The 19,210-nt window shown below is 32.9% G+C and overlaps 1 pseudogene; it reads right to left on the reverse strand.

Moving 5' to 3' along the window:
* Nucleotides 1-17,855: 17,855 nt before the first annotated feature.
* On the reverse strand, nucleotides 17,856-17,971 carry LOC112484560 (annotated as a pseudogene).
* Nucleotides 17,972-19,210: the final 1,239 nt, after the last annotated feature.

The raw sequence follows: 19,210 nt of genomic DNA on the forward strand, positions 1-19,210 counted from the left end.
TATGCAGTGAGGGGAGATTTAACACAGACACAATGGCACCCATCTGCAGACTGCCCCGAAGGAGGGTGGACAAAGAAACAATGGCTCTGCCACTCCAGCGCTTGCTTAAGTGCCACAAGTCTCAGTCTTTCCCCTTCTGTCTGTTGCACCTCCAACCCTCCACTGGCACCCAGGGTGTGTGTCCGTGGGTGAATGAGTCTGTGCACAGGCTCTTTAAGTGAAATGTCTTGGATATTAGTTTCCTTCTGTCTCACCCAGGTGGTCAGAATTCTCACTGATTTTTACAGTCAGATTTTGTGGGAACTCCTCTTCCCTGGCCTGGGACCTGGGCTTGGAAGCCTCTGTGTGGGGCTAGGACCCCTCTCTCCTTCAAAGGGAACTCTGTGACCACATCCTCCCTCCTGGTGATCCACTGCCACGTGTGGGTGCAGGACAAGCCTGTTTTGTGTGTCTGCCCCCCGCCCCTACTGGTCTTGATGACTCCTTCTTTATATTATCACATGCATGTGTTATGAGCAACTAGACTTCAGGTGATTCTCCAAGTTGATTATTATATAATTTGGTTGTAATTTTAGCACGATCCTAAGAAAAGGGAAACTCCGCTTTTACCTAGTCCACTATCTTGATTGAAAATTTGTCCCCCTCTTTTTTTTTTTTTTTTTGCAGTTAATCCTTTCTTGAATTTTAATCTTTGGAAATCCTAATATATGGAACAGATAATAATGATAGAGCTACTCTGCTTCAAAGGAGTAAGATCATATAACTTCCCCTAATTCCCCTTTATATTCTTTGTTGGTGCATATATGGAACCATTCAGACTTTGTGAACCACAGTTTGGAGATATTTAGGCTGGAAACAGAAGCTTAATCTTGAATACTGGATTGAGAATTTTTGGTGGCAGCTGAATGATATGTGAGAAAAATCCCTATCCATTCCTAAATATCCATGGTAAAATAGCTTTGTAGCCATCATGGGGCTCGCATTGACAGAAAAGTACTTTCTAGTCTGCTTCAGGATGAAAGAATTGAATAAACTCTCTGGATTTCCCAGCTCTCAGAAGCAGAGATCACTGAAGTATAACAAGCCAGAGCTACAAAGTGGGAGTCCAGGTTGTGAGAGGCCATCCTATGGACGTGATAATTACCTTCTTCCTATGTGAAATCAAGTCCCATGACCCTGAAAATTACCTTTGCATTCATCTTTTTCTTAAATAGAAGAAACACAAATTTTATTTTTCCACTTATTTTTGCTTATTTCACTAGGTCAGGCACCATGCCATGATGATCATCAATTTGAATCAAGCCGTTTACTGTCCACAAGTTAGGTCAAGGCAGATGTAATTTTATGCACCACTGCTATAAAGAAGCTATTCTCTGGCGAAAGGTAAGAATCAATGAAATCGATTACCGTCCTACATATGCAATGTCATATTGCCTGAATGTATGATATCTAAAGATAATTCCTTCAGTTTATAACATTTTGAAACTGATTGTTTTAGTCTTTCTTTAAAGCATCTTTCTAAAGAAAGACTAAAACAATCAGTTTCAAAATGTTATAAACTGATATTTATGCAAGATGTTATAAACTAATAAACTGTTTCAAAATGTTAAAAACTGATAAAAACTGATAAACTGTTAAAAACTTTCAAAATGTTAAAAACTGATAAACTGATAAGCTGTTTCAACTGTTATAAACTGTTTCAAAATGTTATAAACTGATATTTCTGCCAGTTATAAACTGATAAACTAAAACAATCAGTTTCAAAATGTTATAAACTGATATTTATGCCAGAATACAATTTCCTTGTCTTTCATGGAAAAAAAAAAAAATTGAAACTGATTTTGAAACAATCAGTTTCAAAATGTTATAAACTGATATTTATGCCAGAATACAATTTCCCTGTCTTTCATGGAAAAAAAATTTTTGCTCTTGCAGTTAGGATGTGATTATTTGATGGCAAATTCTCAGAGACTTTTTACCAGGGACTCTATATCCTTCTGTTTTCAGCTGTAACAAACTCTAGAGAATAAAACTCATCTATAAATATAAATTGCAGACCAAAAGAAAATATTCTTTGTATCTTCAAAAGTGCTAGGCATTGGAGGAAAAAAACAATGAAAATTTCCAACATTGAGACAATAAACAAAAGCCAGATTGATTAGAAGTTAATGATGTAAGATGCAGATAATGAGAAATAGAAGTGGAATTCATACAGACATATTATCTTGCGATGCATGCCAACAATTAATGCATAATCAACATTATTCCACAGTTCCAGGGTCTATTTTTATCTCAGTGCCTTTAAAACTCAAAATCCGTTAAAGATTCATGATCCCCAAGCCATGTGTTCTCTACACTTAGAACCAATTATGTCATGTGGGCAAACTGCTTGCTAATAAAAACACTTGCTATTTTGCTTTATAATAAAGACAACACCGTTTTGCATAACACTATAAGTACTAAATGAAGGTTAGTGACTTAGTGCATATTTGGATAAGCAAGACAAGAACAGAGACCACCTTGGGAGACTTGCAGCTTCCCAAAAGAAAAGAGAAAAAATGTGAAAAACATTCCATGCCATGCTAGATTGGAGAATATTCAAGGATGAGAGAAATGCAGCAATCAATTAATTCAATCTCCCCATTTTACTGAAGAGAGAATAATGCTGTCAGAGGTGAAAGGGGTTAGGTTATTCATTGTTTCTTAGTTGGTGAGCCTCAGAGACCAATCTGTGTCTTATGTTGGCTTGTGTTCTTTTTACCATATCATATTCTATTTGCCCTCTAAGAGTAGAAATTTGATGGCTGAAAGGTAAATTTGAAATTTATCTTCTGTGTCACAGAGCAAATTTGCTCTAACCACATTATATCTGAATCCTTAATGTACTATGATGCATTACCTGTTTTTTCGCTCCAGCAGTATTGCATACCAAAGCAACACGAAGCTAGCAAGACAGCATGGTACACTATGAGGTGAGTGTTGGAGGCCAGTATTTTAGTTCTATGTCTGGAATAATTGTTTTAAAACTTAATTCTTGATCTATAGAAATGAGAGATTGGTCTAGGTAAATCTTTAAGCACATACCCACACAAAATTTCAAAAGACAAACATGTATACCTCACTTTATACCGATTTAATTTTAGACTTGTAAAAAATCATATTTCAATATGAAGGCTTGTAGTAAAGTTAAACAGGAAAGGGTATAAAATTTTCTAGAAATTATTCTTCCTATATCACACAATTATCATGAAATGAGGCGGAAGTCATTTAACCCAACAACTTGTGATAAATAGGTTGAGTGCCATATTCAAAATCTGTTGTCCAGGCTTAAAGGACTTACATTTTAAAGTCTACATATAAAGTTAGAATGTACTTATTAATTATAAAATTATTTAATTTAATAAGATGCATAGTTCACCCACTCACCTGGCTATTAATATTTACAAGTTTCATCATTTTACCTAAAACCTCATCAAAGCTTTAAAGAGATAAAAAGAATATAACTTTAGTGTTATTACTCTACAGATTGGTTAAGTATCCCCAAATCTGCAAGAGTTGAGGGATTTAAGGCACTACATAGAAACAAGAGGGAAATAAACTTCAGTAAAGTTCACTGTCTGCCTGACCCTAACCACTTTCCTTAAGAAGTTGTCCTGAAAACCTCCTTCACAGAAAACAGCTCTTATTTCAGTTAGACATATCGGCAGGGTGATATCCATTTTTCTTTGAATTCCAGTACTAAGAAATATTTTTATTTATTCACAAAGCCAGATGTCATATTTTGCTTCTTTATCATCTATGCTACTAAAATGTGAAGTTAATGACGGTGAAGATTTTCATTAATTTATTAATTTTTGTTTATTTCTTGATCTTTCTTGAAAATGATTTCCAGCAGAAACTAAGTTCTCTATATGTATTGAACGAATGAATGAATGAATGAATGAATACCATATCACCTAAGTCTTATAATCAATAGTCATAGCTGGTGGCATCATATCCGGAAGCTGGCACGTGAACTTTTTTATGGGTCCAAACAACTTCATAACTGTATTTTTATGAACTTATTTATTATTCAACAGATATTTATTCGCATTTTTATGTGCAAGTCAAAGGAAATAAGAATTATGGTGAATCATCTATCTCTTTAAATTTAACATAAAGAGATTAAATTAGATTACATATAAAGTATCTTCCCCAAATAACAATGTGCTATTATTTCTTCTCCAGTTTACATAAACATTTGTGACAGCAAATATGAAAACTATGGGAATGAATATATGATTTTCCCAGTAGCTGATCCAATGTTCAATCTTGGCAACTATAAGATGAGAACTCTGTTATGGAAAACTTTGCCTTCTCCTTAAGTTTGAGAATTAGATACTAGAGATAGCATATGATATATCCACCTGATATTCCTGATTCATGAGCACGTCACAAGAGATTACATAGAGGTCAGGTGTCTGATTTTAAGAAATTAAGTAAGCCAACATGACATGAACGAAGCAAGAAGTCCTGAATTCCTGAAGGTAAATTACCTTCATGAACTGATGTATATAATGTCAGTCTGTTATACACATCTGATATGATTATATGGTATTAAACAAAGAATATCACAAATTTCACAAGCTTTCTTGAAAAAAAAATTATATAACAAACATGGTCATAGATTTTTACAAGTGAAAAGGATGAATAAAGTTGTCAAAAAATTTTCACTACACAGAATTAAACAGGTAAGATTTTATTCAAGACTATTGTAATAGAAGTTAAGAATATTGCCAGAGGGGAAAGAGATTAAACTCAACTCCACTGAAACAAAAGGCGAGAGAGTTTTTTTAAAGCACCGAGGTGAACTAATAGAAAAGTACTCAAGGACAATAATCAAGGTAGCTTGGCCGTATGTATTTGCTAAGTGGTGTTTATTAAAGTTAGGCTCAAACTATCCCAAAGAGACTGAGAGATAGGGACTATATATTTCTTGATGAATACATTTCAAAGGGATGGTTTTCAGGTACTTGTCAAAGTCATTCTTGGGTTGTAAAACTGGCAAGAGGCTGGGAGATTTACTTCTCAATTGGACAGAAGAAGAATCCGCAATGATACGTTTTCTAAAGTAAATACTGTAAGAAAAAGGAAGTCAGAGAGAAGTCTATGGTCAGGAAGAAATCTGTCTAAAGTTTAGTCAAGTGGAAAGAAATGTTATGACCATCTTGATCAAAGGAAATAAAAATATAAATTTTGTGCAGACTGATTTTTTAGAAAACCGAAGCTTAGAAAAACACTTTCCCATATCTATACATTAGTCAATGATAGAATAGGAATTAAAATGTATTTATCTTTACCTTCCCATGTCTAAGCTGCCACCCTTTCTTGCTGTTATTCTCTTTCGGTACCAGTCAGTCATTCTTATATTTTCTCTGGCAAAGTACATGACACCAAGTGATGTATGAGATTTAAGGGTTCCAGAAAATTGCACTCCTTTTTTTTTATGGAGTTCAGAATCAACTGGTCAATAGATGCAGAAGTGCAATGGAAGGAGGACATACTACAACTTTTATTACTGACAAGTTGGCTGTTACCATGATCCTGCTGTCAACATAGCAAGGCTTTTGCTCTTAGACAGTTACTGCTCTTCGGGGTGTCATCCCAGGACCAAGGATGAACAATGTAGCCTTCATCCAGCAAGGCTCTGAAACTGGCTAAGAAAGTTTATTAAACTAAACTAACTTCTAGTTTATTCTGTTCTTGAGGATAAAAATTATTTTCTATTCTTACCCCAACTTCAATTATATCAAGTCACGCAATCCAAAAGAGTTTAATAATGGTCTGCAAATACATTAAAAGGCTGTATTGCCTAACAATCAATGTATTATAATGAAGGCTCGCTTTTTAATATAACCCACATCTATTAGCATATTCTTATTGAGAAGTTAAAAGTCAAAGTGTCAAATTATATTGCAAATTAAAGTTCAAAGAGTTAAAATTCAAGTAAATTAAAATTTAAGTTTAGCTTTATTTATTATTCTTTCTGCCTCAGCCAGAGCAGTCTCATTCCATTTCCAGTATGGATGTGGTGTTTTTTCAGCAGCTTCAGCCTGGGCACTCTTCCACATAATAGGTGTGCTTCTTGCAGGTCTTCAAATGCTGAACTAGTCTTTCACAGTTAAAGAGTCCAAAGATATCAGCAAACACTAGAGATCAAAGCCCATTATCTTAGCCCATACTGTAGTTGCCTCAAGGGAAGTGATGTTCTCAGATTGAACACAGTGTTGATTCCTTAGAGATCCAGGGTAATAATGCTAAAACCAAAGGAATAGAATGATGCTAAATATTACAATTTTCTAAATTGTAATATTGATGATGCTAAATATTACAATTATCTTGGTTTCAACAATTTTCAAAACTTGGTCAATATATGATAGTATTTATTAATGTAACAGGTGCAGTAAAAAATAAACGTCAGAATGTTAGTGGCTTAATAGTAGTTTATGTCATGCTCAACTAAAGTGATATGGGATGAGGAGAGGCGTTCCTCTAAGCTGTGCTATAGGGATGCCTTCTAGACTTCATGGCAAGGTTCCCAGATTATTCACATCCATCTGGCCAAAGAGAGAAGAGAGCGAACTGAAGGTCGGGAGGTAAGTTTAGATAAGCCTGGCCTGAAAGTGGCAGACATAAATTTGCCCACATTTTGTTGGTCATAACATAATCAAATGGCTATAACTTACTATAAGGAAGATAGGAAGACTACATAGTTACTCGTCTTCCAAGAGAACAAAATAAAAGATTGTCTCTGGAGTGAGTCAGTTTATACCAAAATGAACTATGAGCTTAAATTCAAGTAGAATACATCTTTCATCTGAAAGTTAATTATGACAATATAATTTACCATATCTGAGGAGGTAGGGGGAATGATATCCACGTAAGTACATTGTCTGCTATTGCAGAGATTGACTTTTCAGTATTTATTGCAGCAAAATTTAGAAATTTGCTGGGATAGCAACTTAGTCACCAGGTCTTATTCTATTCTGGTGTTGTTCTTTCTAAATAAATGTATTCAAAACCTCCATTTTTTTTTTTGGTGCTCTGAGGCTGCCTTGAGTGTGAGCTAAGCCTAACAACAAAACTCCCACCTTTTCCTCTGAATAGGCATTTTTCTGTGCTACGGTGTTTGTCGCTTCTGGTCTTTCAATGGAATTTCTTATGCCTATAAAATTTGCTTCATGGAGAAAAAAGCCCACTCATCCCTATATATGTTTCTGGTAGAGAGTAACCTATAATAGATATGTGAACTGGAGTTTCTACTGTTTCTTCAGAGCGTTTGTTCTTAGTGGTCTGTGGAGGTTTCAACCTGATGCATTGTTCTCTTGGAAGCACTGCTTTTTCCGTGGGTGATAGCAAGTGTTCCTGAACTTAAATATGCATTTTGGCAATATTTTAGGTTTTCGGTTTTATTTGTTTGTTTGTTTTTCTGACATGGTGCAATATTCCACTAACTTTCTCTTTTCCTATGATGTTCCACTATATCTTTCAGGAAAATTTTTTGATATCTTACTACTTTAATCTACATCTTAAAATAGGTTCATTTTCTTCTACCACAATTGTGGCTTGCACTATTCCCCCAAATTGAGTCATTATTTTCTTTTATATCCTTTGCTTTCTACATAAGAAATTATTTTTGATCTCTAACATACTGCTTTAAATTTTGTCTTATGGTCTCTCAAAGATTAAGGGTTATAGAACTCAAAAATTTTAGGTCTACCAAAATCAAGTAGTGATTCAAAAAAATCACATCCATTTTCACCTTCTTTAGTCACTTATGCCACCTAGGAAATTATCCTACCAGATCAATAGGTAAAACCGGTCTGGCCTCAATCTGTTGTAGGCTCACCTCATCTTGACTCAGGTAATACTTTATTGTTCTTATTACTTCAAGATACAAATATCTGGAGTTTATCTTATAAAAGTGTATTTGAATCTTAGCCAATAACCCTTTGAATATTTTCTACAAATATCTCTAATTTTCCTCTTAAATGTGTCCAGATTATTTATAGTAAAGTTGAGTCAAAACACCAAATCATCTTGCAGATTAAAGTTAAAAAATTCAAGGGATTATCCCAACCTACTCTTACTATAAAATCCTATATGTCCACAGTAAGATCATTGTGGACTTTGGTTTATTATATTAGTCAAGCACATGGTAAACAAAGGTCTACACTGTGGAGCTCTTGACTCGAGGAGGTGGAGGTAAGTTGGTAAGTTTCCTGATTATTTGGAATCGAAGTTATGTATTTAATTATTATGCGATTCAATTGACTATAGTTTTCTTTGTAAACGTAGTGTGTGCCCATTGGTATCACGATGAATTCCCTTATTAGCCTTCCAGGGAGAATTAAGCATGCTCATATTTGTTGCCTCCCTGAACTCTAAACACATATTTGTCAGAGCATTTATAATAAGTTATTACATTTGTTTATGTTTATTCCTCTTTTCTGGTGTCTTTGCTATTAACGTTAAAATTAGCTAAAGGTTAATAATAGATAGTATTAGATGACTTTTTACTAATTCAGTTTTACAAAAAGCAAAATAACCTGAACATGTTGAATTGATAAATATTATTATATGATAATATTATATAATACATTAATATGCAATATTTGATATCATATTGTTATACAATTATTATATATTATATATAATCTATATTGATATATTAAATATATCATGATAATATAGCTTATATATATGAGATGTGAGTGCTTTTATTAGGTTTTAGATAAAGAGAAAACATAAATATTGTGTCATATACTCGATTTGGGTAGAAACCATTTAATTGTATCCTAGTGCCAACATTGTCCTTCTCTAGTCCTTTGCAGTGAATACTTGAAAGAAGGAAATGGACTCTCACCTATTTTATGTCATTTTCCTGATGGTAAGTGACAGATGTACCTTGCAAGAAAGTTATAACTCAGATAAAAACCTACACTCTTATGCACTTAACTAAACCAATAAGAGTACAGAAATAGCACAGCAGCTAGAATTGCTGATGTTGTTGAACTGCAGCCTTAATTCCGGTTTTTCTGGCCAAGGCTGGGGGAACATCAGCAGCCTCCAGCACAGCAGCCCATGGGGCTGGGAGTAGTTTTCTTGACAAGGAATGGTGAATCAGGAGCTCCAAGAATAAGATTGCCTGTGTCTTGCCAATCTTGTTTCCAAAGAGAGAGAATGTTTTCCTAATTGTTCTGGTCCCTGGCCATAGGTCTTTGTTTAATAGACTGTCAGTACAGAAAGACAATAATCCTGTTTAAGTAACTTTGTTGCTTGCTTCGATAATTTTCTCCTGTATTGGGTCTCACATACTACATTAAATAGATTTTGTTTTCCTGCTGTCTTAATTTAGGTCCCTTGAACTTTGAGAATAAGAACTAGGCCCTGTAGCTGAATTAATTCCCAGAGCAACCTGATCCACTGCTCTTGAGCCTTTTCTTTTCTACTGGTCAGAGTTGCTGGTAACTAGTAAATACTGAACTTATCTGCCTGCAGTGATGCCACTTTATTGAGAAAGGAAGCAGGAACTCACAATCTTTCCTCTCAATAATGATGACCAAAAATAAAAAAAGTTTACTTTTGTTCTCCTTTGATAATATTTATTTTCTTACCTTGTACATTAGATCATACCTAATCACTGCTTTTCAAAGCTATTGGTAGTGTTGCGGTTTATTTAATTATACCACGATAACACAATTGGCACATCTGATCTTTAAGTTATTATGCATTTTCGTCATTGGTCTAGGCTTAAATTTTTAACAAAGCATTAACATCTGCAAAGCCATAAACAAGTTGAAACCTTGATAATAATTTATATCAATCCACATGGTCCCTTTATCCATCTGGCTGTCCGACACCCTAAATTAATCATTACCTGGAATACTTTGCTATTCTTTTTATAAAGTTTTATAAATAATATATATGTGTGTGTGTGTGTGTGTGTGTGTATATATAGACAGATATAGATATTTTAAAATGTATAACCTATTTAAGGGTATATTTTAAAAGTATATGAATATATATGTATATGTCTTTAAAAGGTTGATGCAAAGAGTTCTTACATTTAGGGTATTATGCTTAATGTGATTTTTTTCTTGATTTATTTCAGTTCATATTGCTTTGATAAGATTTAGGAATATTATGTGAGTCTCTGTAGTTCATTCATTTTGAATGTTGCATAATATTACATTGTGTGAAAATAATGTAGTTAATTATTCTATGTTTGGTAGGCATTTGGGTTGTAAGGTAGACAGCATTTAAAATGGCTTCCAGGGATCCCTATACCATGCTGTTCACATGACTGTGTATGTGAGTATGAGTGCAGACTTACCTCTAACAAATAAAATATGGCAAAAGTAATAGGATATTATTTCCAAGAATAGTTATAAAAAGATTGTACTTATGTCTTGTTTCTTTTTCAGAGTCCTCACTGTGGGGAATATATATTGTGAGTTGCCCTATAGGAAGACTCACATGATAAGAAACTAAAATGTTTCCAGCCAAGAGCTAGTGAGAAACTAAGAACTGTCAACAGCCAGATGAGTGAGAATGGAAGCCGACTGCACCCTAGTTAAGCCCTAAAATAACTACAACTCCAACCTTCACCTTGATTGCCACATTTTGAGAGCCCCTGAACCAGAGACATTCTTAAACTGTGAGATAATATGGCTTGTTTTAAGTCATTATATTTTTGCAATTTCGGACATAATAATAGATAAATGATATGATTAATTTGTGGTTTTGCTATTGTGAACAGTAATAACATGAATATTCTTGTCCTTTAGTACATGTATAAGAGAATATTTAGTAGAATACAGCCAGAAGGGAAATTGCTGGGTTATGAAGTGTGTAGAAAAGTCAACCGTGGGAGATAATACTGTTTACTTTCCAAAAGATTTAGAAAAATTTATACTCTCAGTAAAAATGTATAACTTAAACAATATGGCCACATTATTTACATTCTCTCCATGTAATGAATAGCAAATTGTATTTCTCTATTGCCTTGATTTTCGGTTTCCTAGTGACTGATGGTATTTAATATTTTGACTTATTTATAAAGTATATTTGTTTCTTCTTCCATTAAATGTTTATTTATGTTTCTTACCCATTTTCCTATTTGTTAAATGAGCTATTCTTATTGATTTAAATGACTTGTTAATAGCTTCTTAATAGCCAATCCTTTGTTAATTATGGGTCAGGAATACCCTTTATGATGTTTGTTATTATATTTCCACTTTCTTTAATGTACCTTTAGATGAATAGAAATGACTAATTTCTGTCTTTTATTTTACAGTTAGTATCTTTGTGTCATATTTAAGAAATCATTATATATTCCAGGTTGTAAATAATATCAACCTAGATTTTCTAATGAGAATATCACATTCATTTTTGATAATTCCTTAATTTTATGAGGAAGTGATCTAATTTCATGTTATTTAAATGTAAATAAGAAATTTTTTGTAACTCCATTTTATTGTAAAGAGTTTTATTTCCTCACTGATTTTACATGCTCCCTTATCCATGTACCAAATTTCTATCCCTACATGAGCCTGGTTTGGGGCATTTATCCTATTGCACTTATCAACTTGTTGATAGATGTAATAATACCACAATTAATATGTTTTAACAACCAGTACTCCATAATATATCTGGTAGATAAAATCTGTCTTTTCTTCAGCTCTCTCAATAATTTGTACTTTTCCTTGACATACATATTTTAGAATTATCTGATTGAGTTCCATGAAAAATCTCCTGGGGATATTACTGGGATTATATTGAATGTCTTTATCAATTTGAGATTGAATAACTTTATAAACTTGTCTTCTCATTAATAAACATTGTATATTCCTCCAATTATCTTAGTTGTTAATTTTACTTACTAAATTTCTATAATTTCTATAAATAGAAATATTGAATGTCTTCTGTTACAGCCATAGGTAATTTATATTCACTACTACCACTAGAAAAATAAATATCTTCTTTAATACTGTTTTTTCAACTTGCTTGCTTTTCCACTGAATTTTCCTATTTCATTTTGTTTTAAATGTCCATGTTTTTCAACACTTTCTTGGGATTAGCTCTGCCAAATGCTTAATTATTGAATTAAAAAATTAAATATGTTATATTATTTAGAACCTGCAGAGCAGGTAGTTTTGAAATTTTAAAAATTAATCGCATTATATAGAACATTTAAAAAACTTCCTTTGGCTTTGAAGATAACGACATTGGATGCAGGCTTATTGGAATAATGACTTAATTTGTTTCTGGATGTATTTTAGCACAAAAATTAAACTTCAATTTAACTGTTCACCCATAAAATAATTACTAGAATTTCTTATATGAAATGATATACAGTGCAGTACAAGTAATGTCATTTTTAATGGACAGTTTTAAAGACATATCATGAGCATTTTTCAGAAACTTAGTGTTTCTCTGTGATTGTATAATAATGACTTTGGGAAATTCATCCAGAGGTCTTACATGAATGTGACTCAGTAAATGGTTATTCTCTCCCTCCTTTTTTTCCCAACCTTATGGTTGGCGCTGTGCCGGACCCTGCCAGGGCTGGTTAATATAGCTAGTGCTGAATCTAACATCAGACTTTGACAACGATATCTTTATACCGAAGGAGGAAAATTTTACTTGATACATAGGCATAGCTGGCTGGAAAAGTCAGTGTTGTTGATATTGGAAATATGACCCCATCAATACTGGCAACCTCATGTACCTAAACTGAAAGTGTTAATCATAGCCTTCAAGAGGTTTTACTAACATAGTGATCAAACAGCTGATTACATGGGAATGGTTGGAAAGAAAGGCAAGTGGGATGGGCATGGATGGAATTATTTAACTGTTAGATAAGCAGCAATGACCTCTTTGGGTGATGATCATCATTATGAATAAGAATGACAGATAATCTTGGTTCCAATATTAGTCTAGCTATCTATCAGTAGTGTGGCCTGGTATATGTTTTTTAAAATTCCTTTCAGTTTTGGTTCCCTCATTAATCAAATATGGACAAACACTAATCTTTTGGTGAAGACTAAAAATATCTCATGCATGTTAATAACCTAAAACAATAATGTCAACCACTACTATTATTTACTACTATTATTATTGCTATTGCTATTTTTATTATTATATCAATGATATGTGATAAGACAATAGGAGACTGCAACTGATTTGTGTTTCCTGATGCAAAGATATTAAATCCAAAGAGTTTACATGAAGTGGACTACAAAGGGGCATAAAGTCCAGGGTAGATCATATTCTGCTAATGTAAGTCATAAAATGGTATATATTTTTTTAAAATCAGTACAAAAGGCACAGTTTGAGAGATTAACAATTTAATAATAGGTGGAATACTTGGTGTTAAAATCACTCTGCCTAGAAATAAAACTAGTGCTTGAGCCAACATATAATGTTGGGAATGATAGGGGCTTCAATCATCTTTACCTTTGTTATAGAATGGCATGAGCCTTAGGTCTATATTATTAGAGTAGTCAGTCTTCTTCTCCCTAAAGCCTGTCTCTGCCCAGATTCCTAGGCATGGCTTAGGCTCATACTTAGCACTTTAATAGAACATTTGAAAATCATAACATATGTATTACCATATATAGTACATATTTTCATGACAGAGCAGTGTTATACCTGGGCCAAAATGTATGGTGCATGTGTATTTAATTTTAACAATTTCTACACACTCATCAGAAGGAAATTAAGATATGTTCTATGGTATAGAAAGTTTCCCTAAATATTTACTCTTTCAAAACTGATTAAGTTGTCCAGTTATGTGCCAATTACAATGTGGAAAATTGAAATAATCATTGACATATGAAGTTTTGCTATGGATGATTTAAATCTGGCAACCCAACACCTCAACATCTAAAAATTAAATATAGAACTCCAAAACAATTTGAAGTTAAAATAAAATTATTGAAGAATCAGAAATCTGATTGGGTTGAAATTACTCTTTATATATGCTCTATACATTATATTATTGTTAGTTTAAGACAAGCTTTTGAGACACAAGTTATCCAAGCAAATTAATTAGACTTCATTTTATTTGGTAGGAGGTATTATACTTTCTATCTAAATAGCTATTAATTAGAATGTACAGATTCAATGTAAATCTTATGCAAACTATACAATAAACATATATCCATTAAACTAGTAAAATTAAAAAGTGAAATATTTGTGCATATTGTGTTTTATCCTTGAAAATCTTTTGTTTCCTCAATTTCTCTTCTCTGTCCTTTTTGTGAACTATAAATATTAGAATTAATTTTTTAGATATAATTTATTAGATTGATTTGGCAACTTAATTAAAATCCTTATTAGGTTATTTGCATATAGTAAGTAATGACATTGTTTTGTACAATATGGGTCATATCTATGTCATAATATTCATATTTACCAAAAACAACTAACAGACAGTTATTATTTTTAAAGGATTCTACAGCTTAACACCGTTCTACTGGAACTCCTTGTTACTGTTTTTTCTTTACTATTAGAGTATCAACAACAGAGTATTCGCATTATAATATTCATACATAAACAATCTAAAAGAAATGTAATTTCTCCCTACCAAAGAAGACATTATATATTTGCACAATAAAAAATACAAGTAAATAGAAAGTTATTTCCCTGAAACTTGCTCTTGTCACTCTCCAAGGCTCAGATGATGCGGGAGTGATAAGAGTTTAGCATTTCTATTTAGCTCTGTGTAATTCAATGTCAGTGACAAAGTTACTTACTCTCTCTCTCTTTCTACTAATCTAGCACTTTCTTGGTGGATTATTTTATAAATTGAATTGACCTCAAATCATTTCAAGAATAAATATAGAGGGTTTACATAGAGTTTATAAAATGATCTAGAGTGTATAATATTTCTTTTATTAGGGAGACATAAAGTAAGTTTAAATAAACACATTTTATGTTTTTAATTTGAACATTCTGATTATAAACTGAGAGCTGAAATCATCTATACTTACTCAGCTTACTGTCTACATTAACACTGTTTTACTCTTAAGCACTCTTCACTAATGTGATTCTACCATCTTCATCAATATGGCTTTGTTATTTCAGGAAATTCTTATCCAGGCACATAAAGCTTGTAAATAGTGTTTCTGGTTTTTTCTTTAGAGACTTCCTAAACAACCAACTTAAATATACATAATATTATTCAACTTTTCAGGAAATAACATCAAACAACTTTTTACCTCCAAACCATGTGAAATTTGTACCTGGCTATAGCTACTAATTCTGAAATACTATATCATGTTCTTTCCTCAGTCCTAATCAAATTCCTGCATTGAAACATGTACCTTTGATAAGACCCCCAATGTTTACAAATGTCCCCTACTGATACTAAAGCTCTGTCAAGGTACTTTCCCTTACTGAAGTATGCAATGAACCTAGGTTTGACTTAGCAACATATTGTCTTAGTGATAATTTCGAGAAGAGAACTTTTAACAAAAGTTCGGTCATAATAGAAACTACTGTGTATATAATGAACATTTAAAGATGAACAAAGTTATTTTAATTGAGTAATTCTGACAGGACACCAACATGATTTCAGTGTGCTGTGCCTCCTAAAACTCCTGTAAGCAGTCTGCAGATTATTGACATATTTTTGTATAAGAGTTAGATTTATATGTTGAAATTTAAATCAGGAATCATAAGAGGTAGAGAATATTTTATCACATTATCTTCATATTATAACTAAGAAGGTTGACCCTAGGCAATAAATATTTTCCCAAGGTCATGAAGCAAATAAGCAAAAAAAACCAAAAAAACAAAAAAACAAAAAAACACAAGGATTTAAACCCAGGTGTTCAGACAACTATATCAGTTGTAGTCTACCTTGAATAGGTGGTAGGCATTATTTTCCATTTGTGGAATTAGTCACACATGAAATTACTTTGCTATTTAAATCATTTAATATCAAAAAGATGACTCATGTTACACAGATAAAACTTAACAATCCTTATTTTTAGATTAAAATGTCTGATCCAAGGATGTCATGTCACTTCTGACATGACTTGTAATCAGCAGTCTGAAACTTCACAAGTTGACTTCACTCTTCCATTAAATATTTGAAAATAAGAATAATAAATCTGTATGTTTTATTAATTTAATTTCCTACTTGGAATTCTGTTATTTGTTGTTGGATTCCTCTTAATTGCAAACACATTGCAAAGTAATGTTAAGCTCAATCAAGCTTGACTGTATTATTTATCCATAATAGGTAATGTTGATTCATATATGCTAAAATCAATATTTTAGGAAATTGCTTCTGGTTAAAAAAAGTCAACAATATTGTTAGGAAACACGAAAAAGCACTTATTTTAAATTATGAGTTATAGCAGTACTGCCACCACATTTCATGAAATTTTACTTAATTCTTGGTAACTATTAAATAAAGGGGAAAGAAAACTGGCCATAGCTTTTCCTAATGCTAAATCTATTTTATTAATTATTAAAAAAAATAATAATAATTTATTTTTCATGAGTCAAGCAGAGATAATGAATGAGCATATAGGTGTACCGACCATGTATGAGAAGGGGAGGAATTAAAAATGAATAGATACTGTGATATTTAATTTTTTCTTTATGTGTGTAAAGAGCATTTCTGCTAGTATTTTAATTTCTTAAATGTGTAGTGTTACAAAGGCACTCTCTGGGACTTAGCTGTAGCTTAAAATGTAGCTGCTCAATCTAAGATCTCTCTGGCAAATAAGTACATTGTTATGGTTGAGTTAATTAAAAAGATTTGCATTATTGAATGAGAGTCTAAGGAAATAATCCTTATTATCCACTAGTCAGACAAAGGGAAAAAAACTGAAAATAAACTATGAGTCATAAAAAGATATATTTAGGGACTGTAGTCAGCAAGGTAAAAATTTCCTTTAAAAATATTCAACTATTTTAAATATGTTTCCCCTGCTGATCCAGAGTAGGAATACCATAAGCAACAGTAGTCTTCAAATGACTTTCTCATGAACTCTGAACATTTTTTCAGCATTTCAGTTTGTAAAAGTGAAACACTTCTGAAGACAAAGAACATTTTATTTTTCTTTCAGATTTTTCTCATTGTGCTTACCGGGTATCATAACATGCAAGGTAGTATTTAGATGGAGATATATTCTAGTTTTAAAATTAGCTAGTTTTAAAACCATTTTTTCCCCTAGAAAGCATTTTCCTTTACTTCCCAGAAGGAGAAGATGATTTTTGCATGACTTGTATGGTAGATCTACTAGAAAGAAACACAAACAGTTCTTGCAAGGGTAGGGACAGCCACCACAAGATGGAGCCTGACAGCAGGTGGATATCCAGTGTTAAGGACCTAGGAAACTCACTCCCCAATTTAGTGGCATGGACACATCCACCTACCCTCCCATCCCCCGCACACACTCACACACACACACACACACACACACACACACACACACACTGAGTGTATTTGCCATTTTATGTAAAGGTATCACATTATGTAATCTTTACTGTATTTCTCTCACTCGTGATACCATATGGCAATTCCTGCCCACCAGGTCTTCTGATATAGCTCTAATGCCCTGCCCTGCCATGACTACATAATATTTCATGTACCATAATTTATCTATCCACTTCTTTTAGATGTTTACTTATATTTTTTGAACACTACTAAATTGCTTTAATAAACATCTTTGTACAAATGTCCTTATGAATTGAGTCTTTTTGTCTATGGGATAGGTCTCTAATAGTAGAATCATTGAAATGAATATTATATATGTTTCTAATTTTATTTATTTATTATTTATTATTATTTATACCTACGGCACCTGGTCTTCCTAGGTGGTCTCTCATCCAAGTACTAACCAGGCCCGACCCTGCTTAGCTTCCGAGATCAAACATCGGGCTTGTTCAGGGTAGCATGGTCATAGACCATGGACCATGGCTCCACTGTGGTGTGAACCCAGGACCTTCTGCGTATAAAGATGTGCTAACTGCTACATTATGGAACCACATCCATGTTTCTAATTTTACATAGATACACTACATTAGTTTCTAAAACTTATAATACTTCACATAACTACCATTGATTTACAAAAATAAGAAAATATGCTTTCTTCAATTACTTCCATTCCCCCCACCTGTTCCTGAGTACTTCTAGTGCCCGTGTGGTTAAAGTAAATAAACATTGACTTTCTTTTTGTTTCTAATTAGCTGGATTTCTGGAGTCCATGTCATTACTGTACCAGGCATGTACCTCTTCTGTGCAAGTGGAATGGGGAGAAGAAGCATTTTTCCATCTCATCTTCCTTAGTGTAAATGCTTAAGTCAACTAAGAGTGTCTAACCAGAAGTTGTCTGTGTAGAAATTTCAAATTTTCAAGAATTTAAAATGCTATGTACCTATACCTACTCACCTCTGTCCAAAGAGTCCTGCTTCCCTAGTACAGAGAATGTTAGTCATTACATTTTGTACTATGCAGCTTAAAAAGATTTGAAGCAAGTAATGAGGATATTTAAGTACTGAAGATGACACAATCTCAGATTGTGAGTAAAAACTTAAGCCATTGAGACAGTTGTACTATTAAAAATAGCAAGATTTAGTTTAATTCATTGCCTCAATCTCAGGACTATAGACAATTGGGTTGGATAACTGTTTTCCTGAGGTACAGTCCTATGTATTGTAGAATATTTAGCAGCATTCCTGACCTCTACACCCTAGATGACAGTAGCAGTCCCTAAACAGTTGTGACAAACTAAAATGTCTCCAAACGTTGCAAATGCCCACTGAGGAGAAAATTTCCCCTAGTTGTGAACATGGCTTTACTCTATATAAAAAGAGAAGATTGGAATTTGAAATTGTTCTCTGTTAGGCCTTTCTAACCCACAAGATATAGTAGTTCAAGAGTATATATTTTGTTATTTTTATTAATAGCTTGTTAAGTGAAGATCATACAGCAACATATCTTGAAACAGATAAGTGAAACAAATGGTTAATAACACTGACTTGATTTAAAAAAAATATATTCTTAACCATTTTTTAAAATTTCTGTATCTGGAAAATATTTGTAGAAAAGATTCAGTTTTAAAGTAACACCACAAGCATGAATAATTTGAGCAGCTTTGGCTTGAAAGATGGCCAGGTCTGATGGATTTATAGTTAAGAAAGTCAG

The sequence above is a fragment of the Pteropus alecto genome, unplaced genomic scaffold, assembly GCF_000325575.1.
Source record: "Pteropus alecto unplaced genomic scaffold, ASM32557v1 scaffold117, whole genome shotgun sequence".
NCBI lineage: Eukaryota > Metazoa > Chordata > Mammalia > Chiroptera > Pteropodidae > Pteropus > Pteropus alecto.